The sequence below is a fragment of the Agelaius phoeniceus genome, chromosome 5 (assembly GCF_051311805.1).
Source record: "Agelaius phoeniceus isolate bAgePho1 chromosome 5, bAgePho1.hap1, whole genome shotgun sequence".
Classification (NCBI taxonomy): domain Eukaryota; kingdom Metazoa; phylum Chordata; class Aves; order Passeriformes; family Icteridae; genus Agelaius; species Agelaius phoeniceus.
This window is the reverse complement of record NC_135269.1, coordinates 2,937,468-2,959,685: the sequence shown is the minus strand read 5'-3', so window position 1 is coordinate 2,959,685 and position 22,218 is coordinate 2,937,468. Positions and strand designations below refer to the sequence as shown.

The following is a 22,218-nucleotide window of genomic DNA, read 5'->3' as shown; positions in this document are numbered from 1 at the left end:
TTTGAATTGGTTTTATTAATATGTATATATCTAGAAGGAACCAAAACACTGATTTTTACATTGGGTTTCAAGTATACAAAGAGTTGATCAAATTTTAACTTCATGGAAAATTTCAGTGAAAATAAATACATGCATACAGATTGTTAACTCTTGCCCAAAAAGGCTTTGTTGGTCTGCTTAGTTTTTAGTTCATGAAAGTAAAAATATACAGATGTTTTACACTTGCCCAAAAGGGTTGGTTTGCTTTTTTTTAAACTAATGAAAATAAAACATACAGACTCAAGTCAGAATATTTTAATTTAGAAATAACACTGCAGTCCCTCTCAGTAGAATTCCTTTCTAACACTTCTAATTAAGAGTTCATTTTTTTTTCAGAAAATATTTGCTAATGTCTAAGTTCCCTTCTTAGGTAATATATCTTAATAAGAATTCCATACTATTACATGTGATGGGAAAAGACAGTGACCACGAGTCTTTGGAGTGACAGAAAACATTGCTTGGACCCCTTGAAGATCTGTGATGATAAAGATCATTCTTTTTACCTGGTAAGAAAAACTGCATTTTTGATACTAAGAAAATAATAATGCTGAAAGATTCATCTTGTTGAAAACATAATTTTCCCACAGGAAAAAAAAAGGGAAAATTTCATTCATTTTAAAGTGGAATTATTCTTATTTTAAATTACTGCAATGAGAATCCTATGAAAATTTTTTAACCTCCTTTTAAAGTGCAACAAATATTAATTATGTCATGAGGTATTCCACCCCATAGGAGATATCTGTCCTGTGCTGGCATGAGTATCTAGAACTTTGATTATTCATAATATGAAATTTAATCCTTTCAGCCTAGGTGCAACAGTTTTGTTCCTAGAACAGAATTTTCTACAAATATGGTGAGTTTACATAAATATTTAAGACTATCAAAAAAGCACAGACAATTACAAAAAAAAACCTGTCTGAAAAATGGGTGTTAGTTTCTCACCATCCTACCTGCATGCAAGTTTATTCGTCACACTAGTTTATGCTAGCATGAATCTTATTTCACAGTGAAAGTATCTGGCACAGAGGTATCATAGATCTTCAGTTGTTTTTTTGTTAACAGATTGACAATTTAACTTTTACAGAGTTTTGTGTTGGGTTTTTTGCAGTGTTATTTAACAGGCTGAGGAACCCTTGGTTCAGGAACTCAAGGTAAGAGAACTCAGTGGAAATGAGATAAATGTGATCATGTAAATGAGATATTTGCATTACATTGTGTAATGGGGAGTGGGTGATGTGGGCTTGAATTTTCTTGAGCTGAAGAAGACAAACTCCAGCTTTCACACCTTCTAGACTGTTACCCAGTCACTGAAACACTAAAATAAAAGTGATGGTGACAACACTCCCAACATTTCTGACCAGAATTTTTAACCAGAGATGATCAGGTCGTGTCTTCTACACTAGTATTTCCCACTTGGGTCAGAGATTCTTGGTAGGGGCTCTTTGGGGCTTCTGCTCAGTGATCCTTGGTGGATTTCCTTGGTAGGGGATGCTCCCTTGGGGTACCACATTCTGTTCAGCAAAGAGGACACAGCTTTGTTTTAGTTAATAAAAGAGCTTCAGCAGTCTGAGTAAAAATGAGCCTAGCTAATAAAGACATGAGTCAAAGCACAGCTTCCTAGAGTTTCCCACACACCAAACTGGAATCTACAGAGGATTTTTGAACTCATGAACTTCATCTCTACCCCAGAAGACTAAATGTTTTCCTTGGAGCTAACCTTACCTAGCTCAGTTTCCCATCTGTGCACAGCCACAACTGTGCCTTTCTGGCTTCTGGAGGTGTTGCAAGAATAAATCTTTTTATTAGAGATTTTGACATCCCTCAAGGAGCAGACCTTTGGGGCATACAAATATCTCAGATTCCATCTACCATGTTTTAATGTGTAACAACACTTGTAGATTGTTCTAAAAGAAACTCCTGTACTCTGTCTGTGGAGCTTAGAGGGTATGGTTAGGAGAACACAAAAAATTATTCTTATGTATAAAGATAATCAATTCACCTTGCTGCTGTGTGTGATACCTTTTATTGGTTTATTGGCTTAGAAGCCTTCAGGTGACAAGCACATTTCTTTTTGCAGGAATCTCCTCAGGAAACAAAAGTATCCCAGATGCTAACCCACCTGGTGATATGTCCATAGAGCTGGCCTCTCACAGCTACATAGATAAGCTCTTTTAGGTCTATATCTTATTTTAAAAAAATTATTTGCAAAAGAGATTTAATCAAATAATTGCACATAACAAACAGAGGGAACAAACCCTAACAGAGTAACATAAACAATTAATATAGTGATGTAAACAACTAATAGAAAAGCTGATTGGCAGCAGCATTGGGGAAAGAGGTGCACCAGCCTCTGGCACCCAAACAGAAGCTGACCCTCCACCACAGGGGAAGCAGAGCACAGCTCTGTACTCTGCTGTGGGAGCACAGCAGGGGCTCCTGTTTGTCCTCACAGTTGTTTGCTCAACAACCAAAAATAAATGTGCACTCTCAACTACGTTTTGACCATTCCTAAGGGATGGAGGGTCTGAATTCTTTAATGACTCAGAGAAGTCAAGGTCACAAAAACCTCTCAGGCCATTTGGTCTCTCCCTCTTGCTTTCCCTTCTGCTCCATGTTTCTGGGGTTACTTCTGAACTGGATCAGAGGATTCTTCAGCCCATAAATAACCCAAAACTAAAACCAAACAGTTGCATCAGCATTTAGGAGGGACAGTGTGTAGTAATGGTGAAGGATGTTTCAGAAGATATTTATGCTGCCTGTTGCTGAAAGAAATGTTCTTTGAAGTTATACTTAGGCATCAGATTTTCTTGTGTCTCCTGCTCTCTACTCTTTCATCCCACTCGCCATCCATACCTCCTGTAGCTGTGGCTAAGCTCAAAATTTCAGTTCTCTGACTGAAATTGCTAAGGACTGGATTTTTGGTTTTGATTTTAATTTGGGGTTTTTTTTAAATTCAGTTTTCCCTAGCTGGCGTGTGGAATGCATTTCAACAGATGGTCATGGAGTTTTAAATGTTGTGAGTGGATTTTTAATAAGTCTGACTAATTTTATGATCATTGCAGTTCATGTGCACTCAACATTCCCACTGACTTCAGCAGGAAGGGTTGGAAATGAAAAAATGTCATATTGCACTCAGCCAATAACTTTGGCAGGGTAGATAAATAAGGAAATTCTGGGCTGTAACAGCCAGGTTCAATTGTTTCCCTCTACTCAGCTGAGTTATATATATTGTGGGGCTTTTTTATCCCAGCACCAGGTATTGGTCCCAGCTGGAGGCAGAATTCAGAGCACTTGTGTGATCAGTGATGACAAATCCCACGTTTCTCAAAGTGGTGTGATTTGTGGGTAACTCCAGCCTCTTACCTCACTGCATCAAAAAACCCTACCATCACAGTTAACTCCTGCTCATTTTTCCTCTTTCCAGTCTGAGGGATTTCTCTCCTTGCTTTTTTAAATTCAGTGAATGAAATCAGGACACCTCTTTGAAGCCTTGCCTGTTATTGTCTCTGTGCCAGAACATAATATGTCATGGAGGGAAGGCTCACAGCTATGCCTGACAAAGCTGAGGTGGGAAAAGATCCTGTGCCCATTGTCAAACATCCTTGCTGCAGCACTGCCACAGCCCAGATTCACTGTCCTCCTGCATTTTCTTCCTGCTGACAAGTTCACATCTCAGGCCATCTGCCCTGATTTGATCAAGTGTTTGGTCACACTGCAAGTCAGAGAGGATGCTCAGGGCAGGTCTCCCTGAACCAGCTGCTAGGAAAATCTCCATCAGCAAGTCCACAAAACAGTAAAATGTAATTGTAACCGAGAGAAGAGTGCGCCTTCAAATCTCTTCTCTGCATATTTGTTGGGGTTTTCTTGAATTTTGTTTACTGCTGACAAGTTGTATCTAGCAGCACATTACAAACCCCCTTTTGGCAGCCATAGGAATATATTTCAAGCAGGTTTTGTTTGATATCTACAAGAAATCTCTGTTCAGTTTATGTAATAAGACAAACATATGCAAATCCATCCTCGGATCCTGTGAATTATATGCTTGGAATCAGTAAGCAATTCAGTAAAAGCTCACTAAGTTGCATTTTACCTATCCACATATCCCATAAAACTGACATAAAAAACAATGGTTTCTTTACCATTTCTCAGCAAATATTTAATAGCAGCTACAGTATTTTGGAAGGCCTCACATTATTGCAACTTCTTGACTTTTTGCAAAATGTAACGAGATTGATTCTTTATAAAAAAATACTTCACAACATTTTTTATTGCTCTGCAGTGCAAATATGAGCGTAAATAAATAATTTTGAACTGCATTATCAGGCAAATGTAGCTGTTGAGATGAATACATTGGTTTTGTGTGAGTATTTCTTCATCTGCTCTGACATTTTTCACAATTCAGTAATTAACTGATAACTACTGACTTATTATTCAATCTCTTAGAACATTTTGAAAATGGGATATGTGCCTAGGACTAGATCTACAGCCCTCATTAAGAGCTAAATTCTCAACAGATCACAGGTGCTGCTTGTTTCCAGCACCTTCATCCTCAAACACCTGCTGCAGGAATGTACAACCCCAGCTGGTTGGCAGGCTGCTTAAAATGAGGGCAATTGGATCCTAAAATGGGTCCAGAAAAGCATATAAGGGTAAAGAGAGCTGAATCATCCACAGCAGCCTCTTCAGAGCAGTGGATATGGAAATGTCAAACCCTGGTCCTCTGCCATGCCTTGACCAGCCCTGAGCCTTGTTGAGTTTGATACCCATGTCCATCCCACCTCATAATGCCTGGAGAGGGAAAAAGTCACTTCTGCCTCCTTTTCCTTTTCCTTTTCCTTTTCCTTTTCCTTTTCCTTTTCCTTTTCCTTTTCCTTTTCCTTTTCCTTTTCCTTTTCCTTTTCCTTTTCCTTTTCCTTTTCCTTCTCCTTCTCCTTCTCCTTCTCCTTCTCCTTCTCCTTCTCCTTCTCCTTCTCCTTCTCCTTCTCCCTCTCTTTCCTCTTCCTCCTCTCCTCTCCTCCTCTCCCCTCCCTTATTTCCACCACATTGATAAATGCCCAGAGGACTGGGCAGTGAAAGATCTGAGTTTTCACTCTTTCTTTGTAAAATACCAAACAGTGTGAACCCGTGTCTCTCCACAAACCTCCCAGCCAGATGTGCTGCTGGGTGAATCTCTCACTGGCCCATCCATCCCACTCTGTCATAAGAACTAAAGGTAATAGAAAAAAGGGGGTGTGGAGGGGTGGAAACCACAAGGACTGGCACTGCTCTGTTCTGTACTGGCAGTGGGACCTGTTGGGAAGTGGAGAAACCCAAGGGCTGCTCCCTGCTCCAGGAAATACTCACAGTGTGACTACAGACCAACACATGTGTGTAGTTACACCAAGGCTGGTGCAAGTCTGCTCCCCATTGGCTGCAAATCCTTACTCAGGGCTCGTTTTCCTCCTTGCTCTAATGTATGTTTATTATTCCATGCAAAGCTTCAACAAGAAGGGCTGAGCAAGATCATAATTCCCGAATACCTGTTAGCATAATGGTTGGAGTTTTCCCCTGGAAGATGCAGGCTTGTTTATGCTCAGCGAGAGAAAAGAATTGAACCCACATTTCCCATATGAATGCTCTAATCAGTGAGCCCATTTAGCAGAAGAATGGAGCCAATCTAGCAGGAGTGCTCAGAAAATGAGTAATGGGACAGGTCCTGCCAGCCAGACACATAGAAGAGTGACTGAGGTGTCTGCCTTCTGCTGCTGCTGAATCTGACCCTCATCCCATGATCTGATCAGGGATCATTCTTTCCTTCCCTGAATGAGGCTAACACGCTGTTTTGCAATTGCAACATGTAAGAATTGACCCTCCTTACATGATTTTTCTTTGCTGCAGAGACTGCTAGGGTAGACTTAGCATCTGCTGCACACTGCTGCTTTTCCCCATTACTGCCTTCAGGATGTTTGTTTCAAAATAAACTGTAGGAATTAGCATTGCATCTACTGCCAGGGAACCAGAGTTTGTCAACACTCTCTGGTGGAATACCTTCCATTGTTCAAGAGCTGACTTGCTGAAAACTGCCCATCAGTCACTTTCATCTAAAACTAAAAAGAGTTTCCACTTTTCTAGGGTTGCTTGTTTGATTGATCGATTTTAACAAAAGATAATGTTCTATAAAGTAAAATTTATTCAAACTGGGGAAAAATATTTGTTGTTTTTCACACCTATGTAGGAATGTGTAACTGCCTTGTTCTCCAGGTATATGTTTATAGAATCTTTTTCAGATGCACAACAAAGCCATTTGGGATTAGATACCCAATTTCTTAATCTTGTCAAGTTGCACTCCACTACTTTTACTGGTACCTGTTTCAACCACTCCTACCAGTGTTTAGAAAGATTCTTGTAATTTTTCAGCTGACGTTTTTGGTTTTTTGGTTTTTTTTACCTCTCACCAGAATACTCTGAACCTTAAGAACTTTAGCTCCTCTAGCTCTTTGACATTCATCCTTTTCCTATATCTATGAAAAGATTCAAATCCTTTACCCACAGTGTTAGACAAGCCGAGTTCAAGATTTTGGGGAACTTCTCACATGTCAGGCTAATTGAAAAATATCCAGCTACTAGAATAGGCTCAGCCTGTTGTGCCCACCCTCATGGCCTTAGGAGATGCCAGGTTGCTGCCAGCACTGTCCTGAGCTGTGGCTGCTGTGCTGCAGAGCAGCTTGGAGCACAGACACACGGCTCCTCAGAGCATTTCTAATTTTCTCTTTATGAGGCAGGGTCTCCCTTCTCCTGACCAGCCCACTGGTACTTTGTTCTATCAGTCCCAATTTGCATTCATATTTCTTGTAGCAGGATGACCTGAATTATGCACCGCTTTTCAGGTCTCACCAGGTGTTGTAGGCTTGCAAGGTGTCATTAATCACCTTTCCAGCTCAAATGCCTGCATTTCCCTTTCCTGTTGCTGCCTCACATTTGTGGTTCACAGGCTTCCTTCTCTTTGCCATGTTTGGTGCAGAGGTTACAGAGCAACTGGGGGTTTTTAGCTTCTAAAACCCTTGTACTTCCACTTTCCACTTGCTCACTCTTTTTTTTTTTTTTGTTCTAGATGTGGTTCTTGTTCCACTTGTTCCACACTGCTCATTTCTCCCAAAATTCCCAACATTCTCTTGCGTTTCGCTCTAATTATTAAGCTGGGTTCAGCAGAGAAAGCAGAAAATTAAACCAGATTAAAGCAGAAAAAGCCACAGTCCTGGCCTTGTATCCAGCCTTGTGCTGGCAGAAGAGGCTTCCCACTTCTGTCTAAAAGCCACGTTGCTCTTGTGTTCCATTCTCAAGGGAAGTTTCTCAGCTCACTCGGCATGTTGCTTATATCCAATACAGATGATAATATTATCATTTTCTATGTAAAAATTAGGGTTTACATTAATGTTCACTCCATGTACCAGCTCTCTGGTAGTCTGCTCCAGTGATCCTGTAGTTCTCTTTATCTGAACATATTAAGATACTTAATTTTGCATCAGTGAGATACATAAAAAATTATTTTTCCTGCCTGTGCAAAACCTCAGCCTCCTGCTTTGCCCTTACCTGCTCAATATTTTTACCATTACTCAGAGCTGATGACAGCTTCTCACTTAGTTGATAGACTGAATTTTAATTTATTTTTGCTGAAATATAAAATTTATTTATTTCAGATTATCTGATTTTCTATGGGGAAAAAAAATCAGTCTTGAAAAACTAAAAATATGCACTCTGGGGTGGAAGTCAGGGCTGCATGATAAATAATAATTCCTCTCTGCAGAAGTTTAGAAAGTCTCAGATTAGCACAGAAGTTTTAGTACTATTCTGTGACCCAAAATCTTGCAAGACAAACTTGACAGGAAACCTGGTACCAAAATGTGCATTGTTTGTATAGATTCTGTTCAGCAAAATAGTGAATTGCTTTATGGATACCTATTCTTTTCACTAACGATTAGCAGATTTCATAATGAGCTGATCAGCTGACAACACCTACAGAAAACAATATTTGATAACAATATTTGTCTACTTCCAAAACAATATTTGGTAACAATATTTGTCTACTTCCAGAAACCTATCGAAGCCCAAAATTTACAGAGTAAAAAGTTTGAAGTCAAACAGCACTCCCTGGGAAAATTCTAGTAGCAGACATGTTTTTTGGCAATTGTAAGAAGTGATATGGGAAGTATTCAAATCATCTCACAGGGCTTCAGCTCCATATCTTACACTGCCTTCAGTGGGAAGCACGCAGTGAGATCCCCACTCGCTGCTTTGAAAATGTTCCCCTTGGTGCTTCACGTCGTGCTGAGAGACAGAGCACTGATCCAAGGTCCAGATCCACAGCAGGCAGCAGCACACACAATGTGCCAGAATCCTGTAAGGCACCACTGTGTTAAAATATGCAGGCTTTAACTTAAAATGACAGAAATCAAGGGCATTGCAAATTAAGGCTCCTAATGGCCTCCTCCCCTTTGTCCCATTTAGTGATGGTCATACCTTTAGAGCTCTAATATGTAAAGTTGGGATTTTTTTTTTCTCATCTTCCTTTTCTCTTTTCTATCCTGCCCTCTATATGACCTCTCTCCTAATTGGAATATATCTTGTTTTTCGATAATAGAATTTCCCCAGGAGATAGTCAATTTTTAGAGCTGAAAATTAATTTACGGGCCCTGCTTGATTGCATGCATCAGATATGTTTGTCTTTTACTACATAGTGACCTTCTCCTCCCCTCTCCCTTCACATCTTCATAGCTAGGAATTCACTTCAGAGTCAGATAACATGCCTCTTTACCCTGCTATACAGGTGTTTGTGTCACACTTTTCACATGCTGCTGTTTGCTCACCCAGAGTCCTCTTGGAGAGTTGTGTCACAGTCAAAAGATTGGAAATTCAATCATTCCTTGCACTACAGCTGGTGGGACTGTGGCCTTTCTGATTTTGTAGCAGCTTCCAGTTCATGTGTGTAGAAGTGGCCAGGGCAGAGAATGGGCTCCATGCCACCCAGAGATCGTCTTCCCTTGCAATTTGGTGCTTCACTCATGAGCCTGTTCATAGCTCCACAGGGCCGCTCCTGGGTTTTTAAAATAAGATTGGGATGGTAAGTGTGTCATTCACTTTCTCTGAAAAAATCCCTTTGCCCAGCATTTTTCTCCTGGAAAGCTGAGAGGCTTCAGAGAAAAAGGAAAACAAATTCTTATCTCATTTGCTTCTCCTGTGTTGTGCTCACACATGGAATGCGTTTGGAGATTGTTTACCCACAGGTGATTTTTTCACTGGATTCTGGTGTGAGTTGTTTTCACTCATTGGCCAATCAGGGCCAAGCTGTGCCGGGACTCTGGAAAGAGTCACAAGTTTTCATTATTATCTTTTTAGCATTCATTAAGTATCCTTTCTGTATTCTTTAGTATAGTTTAGTATAATATTTTTTAATATAATATAGTATCATGAAGTAATAAATTAGCCTTCAGAACATGGAGTCAGATTCATCATTCCTGCCTTCGTTGGGGCATTCCCTGCAAATACAATAGGTAAGTCCACACAGTTTTTAGTCACATCATGTGGACACAGTGGATGCGATTCCTTCCAGTCCCTCTAATATCCACCAAAAAAAAAAAAAAAAAAGGAGACCTCTTCCTTTCATAAGTCACTTAAGAATGGCAACCTAAATGTAATGAATTTTTCCATGTCATCAGTCAAGATTTCTGTTTTTCGACAATCCTAGCATGTTTCCATGAAATGCACTTCTTTGAAGGGCCAATCTTTTATTTTGCTCAGCTGATGATGTATGTGCTGGAGTGCTCAAATTGGAATGAGAAGTTGAGCAAACACAGATGCTGTTCAGAACTGCACGTCTGCTCGTGCTCAGTGTTAAGGACACTCCTGCAACATAATTTTGATGAGTTTATTTATGACAGTGACTGTGAGATTCACCTCATGTAGGCTTAGGTGGCCACAACACAAATTTTTACACCTCAGCTGGGCATCCTCAGTGCCTGTTCTATTCAATAAAGAAGAATAGTCAAATTTAGCTCATAACTCATCTGACCTATTCTGGACATTTGCAATCTTTGCATCCTCAGATCACTCCAGTGAATATAAAAAGAGTCTCATTGGCTATATCAGATCTAGGTGTCAGCGACTGTTACATTTACTGCTTAAATGGATCCCAGTCAAAGCCACAGGGAAGCATCTTCCACAAAATGAAATCTGCATGGTACCCTTTAAAAAACTTGATCAGCCAATCATGTGATCCTGACAATGAGGTTTCTGCTGGGGCTCATCTCAGAGCTGAGGATAAAGTCTTTCAGAGCAATCTAATATAATATGTCCATCTTAATGACAGGACAGCTTCCAAATGTTGTCATGGTCAAGCCAATGAGCACGTTCAGTTGCTGTAAATAATCCTGGATTTTAAAATCCTGGATTTTATGCACACACATTGAGACATTTGAGACAGTCACTTGCAACAGCTGAGCTCCATAGCCCATCAAACATTTTAAAAAGTTTATTCTTAAAGTCAAGCCATCCTAGTCTCTTTGGATTGACACTGAAGTCAGCGTGCCACACTAAAAGGAAAATCTTTGGCAGCACTGTGAGCTAGTGGGACAAACTTTACAAATATCATAAAGGAATTTAATTAATTAGATCAGTTGGATATGAGTTGGATAGCAGCAACAGTCAAGTTGAAATAACCTGGTGCCCTCAAAGAAGGAGAAAATAAATGTGCATACACAAATACCCTGCTGAGAAAGGTCCAACAGATCCAGGTGATTGGTAGCTATCAGTAAATCATCAATTCTGATGATTTCTAGGCCTGGTTTTGAATCTCTGTAAACCAGCAGAGCTCTGCCCTGTAAGCAGAGAGCTCTGCCAGTTTATGTCAGCTGAGAATGTCGCCCCCAGGAAGAACAAATAGAAAAAAGAACCACAATAAGATCTCTCTGAGAAAACTGTTATCTGTTTAATGGAGGTGTGCCTAATCTTTCACAGTCAGAGAGCCAAGAAAATAAAATGTACAATGTCAAAATGCTGCAAGTTTTAAACCCACCTAAATTAGTATTTCACTGATATTTTTAATAGAAATCCAACTAAAAGAAGGCACTACAACATTAAACTTTTCTGACCATTTTTCACAGGTTAAACACCGATAAATATTTGGAAACTCATTTGCATAACACTACAGTTTGGTTTAGTTCTTTTATGGGTAACTAACTTTTGTTGGGGAAAAATAGCAGTAGCAAAATGCCATTTCATTGCACAATATTTAGTAAATACACACCCTTATAGCCAGCCTCCTACCTCACTACCTTTATGTCTAATGCCCCAGGCACAAGCTCTTGGTTTCCAGCTTCGGCAGGAGCCTCACTCTGCCACTTTACCCAGTACCAGAGTGTTACTGATCCCCTAAAAGCCACCACAAAGGGTGTCAGGTGGCTTAGGAACCAGGCACATCCCATGTCCTGTTATCTCATGGGGGACAGGAGAGCTTTGGGACACATTCTTAGAGGTGTAACACCACACTGGAGAGGGAGGAAGTGGGTAAATTATAAATCAGATTGTTTTATGCCCTCTGCTCTTTCATATCAGCTGCTGTTAATGTTTCTTTCTCACTGCTAAGGATGTACAAGTGAAGCTCACAGGTAGGAGTGGAACTAATTCAGCTCATAGTTTCTCCTCTGCAGGCTGAAAGAAGCAGAAGCAGCTTCACAGACATATCTGTTAAGCTCAAGTAAAACCTCAGCCTCATACAGCCTCATACCTTTCAAATCACCAATGGCTACTTTAGCACTTGACAGTTTCAGCACAGGTGATAAAGAGTCAAAAAAAAAAAAAAGATACAGATACAAAAAGATAAAGATGAAAAAAAAAATAATTCCCACCTCTTTTATACTTTTTCCTCACTTTCCCACCTGTTGTCTCCATGTATGTCTGTTTTTTCTGTTGTCATAAATCTGCTTTTGCAATTGTGGCCCAGAGAGTGTCTTCATTTGTAGACCACCTGGAATAATGGAACCTAAATCTCTGATTGCTAGTCCTCAAATTCTATATTATAAAGAACTTATAAAACAATTTCGAAATACCTGCCATTTGGAGAAATTACTCTGAATTTAGATCTCTACCTTAAAAAAAAAAAAAAAACCTAAAAAAAACAGTTACTTCTTTAGAAATTCTTGTGGATAAAAATAAAATTAAATCTCAGTCCAAAAAAGTAGGTTTTATATAATTCATTGTTGGAAAATGTTTGCTTCTGGCTGACAATTTGTATGCAAATGAAAACAACAGAATTATAGCTGGTGCTCTCCCGTAACCTTCATAGTGTTGCTCACTGGGTGCCTTTAGAGTAAAGTGAGATGCTTTTGTCAGAATTACCAAGGTTTTTAGAGAAGTAATTCTGAGTGGAATTAAAGCAACCCTATGCACCTTAAAAGGGCAGTGAAAAGGGAGGAGAGGGAAAAGAGAGAGTAAATTGGTGCATTCCCTTCATTGTGAATAAAGTATATTTATGTAAATCAGGCCACTCCACAGAGCACCATATGAGTTAATACTTTGTTGCCTCTAGTTTGAAAGCCCCTCTTCTCAAGGGGAAAAGTCTTTTTTCAGCAGCCATCCACTCTGGGAGCATCCCTGTGTTATTTGCAGAGAAACACATGGAGAACATCACTGAGGTAAATGGTTAATTGTGCATAAGAGGGGTGCTCTCCACTCCCACTGAAGTTTGCACAGCTTCCAGACACTTTGCAGCTCACGGGTCCTCAGGTGTTACTTAGCAGTAGTGAGTCTAGAATTCTCTAGAGAAAAATATTCCAAACTTTCCTGATGTATACATCTTCTCCTTCTAAAGAAACAAAAGTGTCTGTGGCTGCTTCTTCTTTGTTTCATCCTACTGTTTCCATTACTGATTTAAAGAAAGCATACACTGGGACCCATAACAATGTGTCTACAAAATTTATTACTGCTCATGTTTCAAAACCTGGTGAGTTTATTCTGAGTTTACTATTCTGAGTGTCTCAGGTTTTGTCTCTCACAACCAGCCAGACCATTGTACCAATAACAGCAAAGAGGCAAGGGCGCTTTTAGACCTTAATTATTTTGCTTTTCTTTGGGATCACAAAGTCCTCGATTTTTAGGGGGTTTGAGGTCCAAATTAATTTACTGTGTAGTGGTAAGTTAGCACTTTATTTTAGAGCAGCTTTTACATAGAGCAGAGCATGATCTGTGGGTGCTGTTGAAATGCACATAAAAAATCAGTAAAAGCTGTGCAAAACTTTGGTTTTATGGTAAGTATAAACAAATATTAATGTCTGAAAAGCAGAGGTGCTAAAGGATTTTGCATCTTGTCAATGGCGATTTTGCTCTGATCCTGAGCAGTCCTGCTGGCTGGCTGAGGCACTGGGTTGAGCTCAGTCTGGTTTTATAAGCTGGCTCTAAAACTTTCTCTGAACAATCAGCTATTAGAGGGTGAAGAGAAGCCCTGAGAGAGTCTTGCACTTCAGGCTGAGCTGATTTATGGAGGGGTCACTTGCCACTTGCTCATGTTCTAGGGTGCAGGAGTCTTGCCGGCTTTTCCTCTCCGTAATTCTTAGGGATGTGCTGCGAAGCGCTGGATCTTACGGAGAGGGGTCCCTGCCTTGCTCTCACATTCCTGCTGACACCCAGTGGCTTCCTAGCACAACTGCACAACCTCCTCAGCAGCGGAATTCTGAAAGTCACAGCAGTATTTCAAGGAATTTCAGCTAATCTCACGGGCATCGATGTCCTTTTCCTTTTTAATCGCATTTTAGAGAGAAAAATAAGGAAAACAAGAGAAATTACTTGTTTGGAAACATGCTGCAGGACAGCACCCGGGCTGTGACATTCCTGCTCCATCAGCTGAGGACCTGGATCTGGCCTAGGAAAGAAGAAATTATCTCAGGAAAAACAAAAAAAAAACAGAGGAGAAGTGCCCTCTGACTCTTGCCTTTTCATGCAAGAAGAGGTGAGGAATCGTGTTGTGACCGCAAAAGGCATTTGAGCATAAACCAATTTTTCACAGTACAATATGCCATCACCTCCAACCCCCAAAAGTTTTCACGTACAGTTTGGGGAAAAGAAAAGGGAATTTTAAAAAAGCCTTCACACAGCTTCAGTGTTCTGTAAAATAAGGTGATTTCCTATAGAAACAAATTTTATACCCTGCCAAGTGTAAATACTAGGCCCTCAATATTAGTGGATATTTTATATTTTCTTTGGGTCTCTCTCAGCCTTTGGTAAAAGTCCCAAAATAAAAGAGCCCAGCTAAGGATCTTAAGCCTGGCCTATTATTGGTTTCTTTACAACAGCCTTTTCTGCTTTTGGAGACAGCTGCCTTGTAACTCGTTCTAAGCGAAAGAGGAATGGGATTTGTATAAAATCCCAGGCATTTGTATAAAAACTCATTTATGTGCAGGATCCAGCTTTGTGAATGTAAACAGCAGCTAAAAACAGCTTTCATCTTCTCTATTCCAGAAATAAGGAGAAAAACCAGCCTGTACAAAGCACATGGAATTCACTCAAACTCGACCATCCACATGTATTAAAAGTAAAAAAGAGTGAAATAATGAAGTAAAAGCAAAGTAGTATCAAGAAACAATATCAAATGGACAATCCCAGGCTAAATGCAGCAGCAATGCAAAGAATGTGCAGGCACAAGGAGTGTGCCCACACATTGTGCATTTTAAGGACTCACCAGCTAATATTTCCCATCTCTTTCCAGAAGCCATACGGTAAACAGATAGCACTAACAAAGTCAAATATTAATAACCAAGAACTGCACATCTCCAAATCCCCTTCCCCCAACCAGCAAAACCCATAGAAATTTACACTGACCAAAGCAAATAGAAAATAAAAGTCAAAGCACTTACATGGTTGACATTTAGGGATAGAACCAAGTACCCTTTCCATCCTTTTGAATTTCCTAAGTTATAACATTAACAGAAAATAAATACACATTGAAATGGAGTAACTCATGATCTTGTCACACTGTCACTGACAAGTTACAGTAATAAGGTCTTGAAACAGAATGTCCCAAGAAGAAATTTTAAACTGTCTCTAGACAGCTCAGATCAATTTAGCATTTTGTCACACTCTCAAGCAATCTGGTTGGCTTTGTCCACCCAGAGCAGCTTTCTCAGTATAATTACTTTCCAGCCACACGGTTCTTTCGAGGAGCAGCATATTTTTAACTCTCCTGACTCTGTGATTGTTTTCAGGTTTGATGAAACAGAGAGAATCAGTTTGCAGAAACATGAAAACAAATCTACAAAAATGTTGATGGAGGCGACACGACTCAGCCCTTCACCTAAAACCTAAGCAATGCTTTGGGGAGTGTAGAATTAAGGAGGTAAGAAAAAAGATCTATTTCATATTTTATTGATGTTTCTGAGCCCTGTCCAGTTTCAAAAGTAAATGCTCCAGAGTAACACATAGAAAACCTCTCAGCATCAAGAAACCATTCCTTCTAGCCAAAGAAACTGAGAAAATGACACTAAAAATGATCTGTGTGCTTTCTTGGTTGTTGAAGAGTCAGACCCCACAAGTCTTGCTCACAAAATTAGTTGAGATTACTAACATCTGCCTCAAATTCTCACGTTTTTGTGGTGCAGAAGAGAGAGAGAGACTACATGATGCATTTTTCACCTTCTACCTTTTGCTCCTTGTTTCTTGAAACACGAACTGAAAACTGTGTGACAGCTTGCAAACTTATTTCCCACTGAATTGCATGTTGAATTTAAATCTTGTAAGACTGAATGAAGCTTAGCTCAGAATCCCCAGGCATTATTATTAATCTAACTAAGATTTTGCTAAGATGGGGATTGGGAGAGGACTTGGATGCCTTACAGACTTGCTGGTTCACCAATTAGTAAGGCAATGATTCCTGTTTACTGTTGTTAAAAAATTATGCTACTTCATGCAGATGAGAAGCTATTTTAAAAAAAAGTTGAGCCAATATGAACTTTTTGTCTTAGTGGAGAAATTGTCTTTCCTTCATCTCTTTTCTGTCTGTTAATTTCAATTGCCTCATTCCATGAGGTGCTTGTTTGAAAGGGTGAAATCTCAGCTCTTTAAGTCAAGTGCAAGACTAAAACTGAAAATATTTAGACACCAAAAGTGAGCTATGATTTTGTGAAAGAGATTTACGTGTCCTTCAGAGGGTACAAATTTGAAGAGAACTTTGTTTATTTCCTCCCTGAAATGAAGGAGACTTTCCTGGGTTTTTAGATTAACTCTTAGTTCAATATATATTCTTTTTCTCTGTTGTAGGTTAGGTGCTGGTAATCTTTGCCTTTGTGATCTCATGCAAACAGATTCATTAAATGATCATTAGAAAAGCACTAAACTAAAATTGTGCAATATCCCACAAAAAAAAAAAAAAGACTGTGTAACTTTGTAGTAGTTTTGTATGAGAGGCATTTATAGAAATGATGTAAAGCCTCTAACTACTAGAAAGCGATAAATGTTTTTTGTAAAAAACACATGTTAAAGATGAAAAAAACCCCAAAACTTGATTCTTATTACAAACCATTCAACATGAACATAAAATGTTATGTGGCTGTATAGATACAGACACAAAAACACAGAAAAGAATAAGATTGCATATTTGTATAATCCTTACCTCTGGTTTTAAAAACAAAGAAAATTATAAGTGGTGCTATCTCAAAATTTTCAGCATACACTGAACATTTAGTTGTCTTGAGATTTCTTCCCCATCACTGAAACTCCCAGGCCCCAGATATATAAAATGCTCTTATAAACTAAAGTCAGGATCTAAATTTGAATTTCTCTAGCCTATGAGGCTTGTTTGGCCTAAATTAGGAAATGAGGCCAAATATCAGTCAAAATTCACCACAGATATTATTGGGGAGGTATGTAGTGTAGTCATATTTTTGGTATCAGTTATAAATTTTCTTGATTTTGCTGATAAGCTTTTTGGTGTGGGAATCAAGTTTGCTCCTGCCAGAAGAATGATGGATGCCATCAGTGCTCAACAAATTATGGATAATTATACTCAAACTAACTGCACTGTTCTCTGTTAACTACACACAGGAGATAATAATACCTCAGGGAAAATATGTTTAATGGGGGCCTCATTTTAGGGAAGGGATGTGTGAAACTGCACCCACTGTCCAAACAGGTGAATATAGGAAGAGACTGAGTAACTGCCTGTGGAAATCAGAGAGAGGAGCTCTCCTGACACATTGCATATGAGATTAGGTGCTTTTTTTATAAAAACAATAACCAAAATAAAACCACCAACAACAATAAAACAGACAAAAAGACCCAAAAAATAACAACAACAACAAAAAAAAAACCCAAACACACAAACAAAGGAGTAAAGGAGTAGAGAACTTTGTTGTCTATGGTGGGGTGCTGTTGCCTGCATTTGCCTGCATACATTTGGCTGATATATTTTAACAGATAGTGCTTTGCTTCCCATGACAGGATTGAGATCTATAGCTGTACTGATGATATATTATTTCAAAACCAAATTAACACATAGAATCCCTATTTCTGTGTGACAGTACTCAAACAGATAAGTAACAACAAGAGGAATGCATTTGCTCTAGAAATCCATTTATTCAGAAAGATCCCATAGCACTTACTAGATTATTAAGAGAAATCACCTGCACAGCCACTTGAAGAGTAGCAATGTGGCAATGCTGCCCAGATGTCTGTGATGAGAGGAATGTCTTATCTCAGTGATTACTCTATAGATCATCAGTAACCTCTACAATCCTTGCTGTTGGTAATTGGCTGTAAATATGTTTGAGCTGTAGACAATGTATAGAAGATGAAGCATGTCAAAAGCCTGATCCAAAAATCCTTGGAGTAAATATCCATTCTCTCAGCTTCCTTTATTTCACCAGGGCTGCTTGATTGCTAGAAGGTAACTGTGTTGTTCAGAGCAGTGCTCTTTGGATGTGACATATAAACCACACCTCAGGAATGGTTTGGTTCAAAATTCCAGTGGGAAGGAGAAGGCATGAGGTCTCCACAAGAGCCTGGAGAGAGCTGGAATGTCAGAGCCCTGGCTGCAGCAGAGGATGATGCTCTTGAAACAGGGATGACAGAAGAAGCAAGGTCAAAGGAGTAGAGAGCAATGCCTGTATGTCCACAGGAGACAGATGGGGAGGTTGTGAAATTCTTTCTTAAAGTAGGAAACTACAGAGGGTCTGCTGGTCATACGGGTTTTAATTTTTGCCAGGATTGCTTGATATCCACTCCCAGCCAAGGGCTTGTATGTACTTTGATGCTAGAAGTAGAAATTTAGTGCCTGGATTTCCCATGCAGTTTGAGAACTGAAGACAGGAGTTAAAAACACATATGTAAATGAAGTCTATCACAATCTGGTTGCAATATGTTGTTATATTCTACATAATATGGACATAAATATATGACTCATTGTGAATATATTCCATTATCTTCCCTCTGAATCCCATTAACTGTTTTACATTAAGCCCTAGGTAGTACTTGTTCTACTCCAGCACCAATTCTAACAAATCAGAAATGGTGACAGCTCTGCCTCAGTTGTACCATCCCAGTGTGAGCACTGGCATATATCACAGGACTGCTAAATTATCAATGTCCCTCTGATGCCACTCTGATTTTTGAAGTCAGCACATTCTAGAGGCAGTAAAATAGAGGCAGAGCAAGATGTGGCAGGGGCCCATCTCCACTTCCCTGACTTGCACTCTTGGCAGCATAAAGTGAATTATGGCAGCTGATGTCTGCTCTCCCTCAGAGAACAGCACCCAGATATTCACCAGGCAGGTTCCTGAGCCTCTTTTGTAGGAGCATCAGGGTTGGAGGGCAGTTCTCCTCCACCACATCTCAGCTCACTGATCCCTCCTCCTTTTACACACTCCCTGTGTGGGATGCTGCTCCAGGCTCAGCCCCTGCCTGGTTCCTCAGGCTGTGGGAATGTTTGGCAGCATGTCAAGGTGTTTGGATGCCAGTGAGACAAAGTAAACTGTGCTGAAGTACTGAAGGAAATTTAAATGTGAACTCTCTGTATGGTACGTGACTGAGCAGAAAGGAGTGTTGGTGGTCCAGGCAAAAAACCACAGGGAGACGTTGGGGAAGGAGTAATTCTGAGAACTATGTGATGATATGTAGATGATTTTGATCAAAAAGTCCCTTAGAAATCAGCATAATATGCTGCATCACAGCAATAAATTTTGTTTCTTCCAAGTAACTGTCGCAGCAAAATGAGCAGTGCTTAATTTAGCAGTGAATCACCATTTCCCTTCTCCTTGTTTCTGCCCCTTTCCAAACTTCACAAGTTTTGTGGAAAAGAGTCAGACATTACCAGAAAGCAAAGGCATTCATGGGTTATGCTGAAATGAACACACATTTGAACCAGCTTTATCCATCCTTGCTTTTAATGGGGCTCTGAACTCAGCAGAGGCTGTTAGGTGCTTTTGTAAAACAGATTAACAATAACACTAAAGTTCCTCCCATATCTCAGTCCTCCCAAAGAGAGAGACTTAGGCTAAGATACTTTAAAGCTCTCCTTAGGCTGTTGTGAGTTCAGTGTGAAAATACATCCTTTGCCATCTCACGTGAGCATTTACAGCTCCAGAAGTGGGGGCCTTTTGCTTTCACTATGGCTTGTCAGATTATGGAACTGAGGGAACCATTGATCCCTGAAGGATAAAAATCAGTGGAAGGCTCCTTAAAAGAAAAATACAGTATATTCAAACAGCATTAGAGAAAGTCCTCTCTTTGTAGTTTGAGATGTTGAAGGTCAAGGGAAAAAAAAATAAAAAGAGCCCTACATAAAAGTAAAAAAAAAAAAAAAGTTTAGGCAAAGCAGTCATTGCCAAGTTAAAGTAGAAATAAAAATAAAACTTTAAAGCTTTTTCTGGTATCTGTCCTTTGTTTTTACAATGTTAGCTATTCAAAAGGAAAAAAAAAAAAAGATTAAGCTGTCTGCTCTTTCAAACTGCTGTATTAAGGTGTTGATAGTAAATAAAGTGTCTTATTTACTGCTGAAGAGCAAAAATGTCAAGTTCATAAAAGACCAAATGAAAACTTCAGGAAAATCAATGTTGAGGAATTCTAAATTCGGATCTAATTGAAGAGAATGCCATCATTTGTAGTGGAAGTCAGGGCCCTGTATCTCTGTAGAAAAAAGATCAGCTTTGGAAACTTCAGCATTAAGCTACTCCTGTCCTTAGTTGTAATTGGAATAACACTTTGCAGTGGGAGTGAGGAAAACTGGAGCACCTGGATGTGCTTTTCCCTGGGTGAATTGCTTCCTTTTCACGTCTTGTGTTACATCCTAATAAATTTTATCAGTAAGGCAAAACTTGGCATTTCTGCACCAGAAGTTTGAAGGCGGCTTTGGCTGGTGGAGGCTTTCCATGGTGGCCAGGAGCAGGAGCATGACTCTGACACAGAGTACTGCTCCAGGAAAAACCAGCTCTGCTTCCAGGCATGAAATTCATCTCCTGAAGGTTCTGATCCTGTCCCCTTGGAGAGGGATAAAGCTGGCTCCAACCCTGGCAGGATCAGGGTGGCAGCATCCCCTGGCACAGCTTGTGCCCCAAGGATCGCCGGTGGGGAGCAAGTCCAGAGAAAAGGAAGGCAAACCACTCACTGAAAACTGTGAAACTCAAAAAAGTGAGAGAGGACTTGGGGGGAAAAAGAACCTAGTGAGGTTTTGCAAAAAGTCTGTTAACTTCCTTCCTTATGGTCATGATTTCAGACACTGAATGTACCTAGAAATCAATTAATTTCTTTATGAGCAGACTTTCAAAGAACACCACTTTTTTGTTTGTTTGTTTTTTAATATTGTACTCTGAGGAGGCTGTTATTGAACAATAACTATGGGATCTGGGTTTAGTTTGGAGTTTTTCCTCTTGACAAAGTCTTTTTGCCTTCTTTTCAATACCTGCTGTTTTTACTGTACTGAGCTGGGAGAACACTGTACTTCAAACAAAGAGCTAAAGCACTTTTTTGTTTGTCTTTCACATACTAACCTCTGACTTTTTTGGCCATGCTCACAATATGCTCACTTTATGCCTGTCAATTTAAATGAGCCTTGTTTTAATTTTTGTACCAGATGAGTTCACATTGTGGTCTTCAGAAAGGCCAGGCAGAGAGTTTCCCAGAAACCCAGCATTTCCAAATAGCCTCTTCAAGTGGAATCACTTGCTGCAATTTAAATATTCAAGCCCTTTTATTTTAAAGTTAATATTGTTTATAGGAAGCAAATGCAAATAAGTGGTAAAAACCTTTTGGTATTAGGTCATTAAAAATCCATTCTTGACTTCCTGCCCACAACTACATCTTTTTTCAGACCTGTCACCCATTTCATTTAAGCACTTAGCTTTCTCCTAATGAATGAATTGGCATTTCATATTACCTTATTATCCTATAAAGCAAAATGCATACTCAATAACATTAAGGGTAATTTCTCATAAAGACACATTATCGATCCGGGTGCTACCTGTAAGCATTGAAAATTGCAGCCTGCACACAGAGCTTTTCACATCTGGGCCTGAAGAATTAAAGAAAAATTAAATTTGACAGCAGTAAATTCACAGGCACAATCTAGACACCAATTTATATGCAAAATGAAATGCTTTATGAAAATTTCCTCTATTTTCTCACGGAGATTTGGGAAAAAGATTTCACTAGATGCTTCTTTCTCTAATATCCCTCTACTTAAATATTATACTGCAGTCACTGCAGACTCCCTTTGATGTATAAATAATCAAGTTAAATTATGTGCAGCAAGGAGACTAGTGCTCTGCCATTCTTATTTTACAAAGTAATATCTACCCTAGAGGGTCAAATTTCCCTGACAAATTCTTAATTACTATGTTGCAACAGAAGCAGAATCTATTTGTGCATAAATCCTGGGCATTCCCATGTGGTAAGTAACTAATATTACCAACCATTTCACTTGGCCTGTTCACTGAACTCCATAATTAGATAATACTTTTGATGATGGTACATTTGAAGTCTTAATCCATTTAATTTTTTATGAGATTTTTTTTATTTTAATAGGGATATGTTAGTGACCGCTGCCTATTTAAAAATCATTAAAATTCTGTCCACAGCAGTAATAAAGATTAAAGATTACTAATATGGCATTCATAACCTTTCTGGTTTTCTAGAAATCTGGGGCTTAAGGTAAATGTTAAAGGTCATTTA

At 39.3% G+C, this 22,218-nt stretch overlaps 1 long non-coding RNA gene across 1 annotated transcript in view; it reads left to right on the top strand.

The window, feature by feature from the left end:
* The first annotated feature begins 451 nt into the window (after positions 1–451).
* The window catches only part of LOC143694033 (uncharacterized), a 29,685-nt gene continuing 7,918 nt past the window's right edge, over positions 452–22,218 (top strand). The window contains exons 1-3 of the long non-coding RNA XR_013182209.1: positions 452–545; positions 1,148–1,190; positions 15,267–15,397. This is a non-coding gene — a long non-coding RNA (uncharacterized LOC143694033). The remainder of the gene's footprint in view (positions 546–1,147; positions 1,191–15,266; positions 15,398–22,218) is intronic.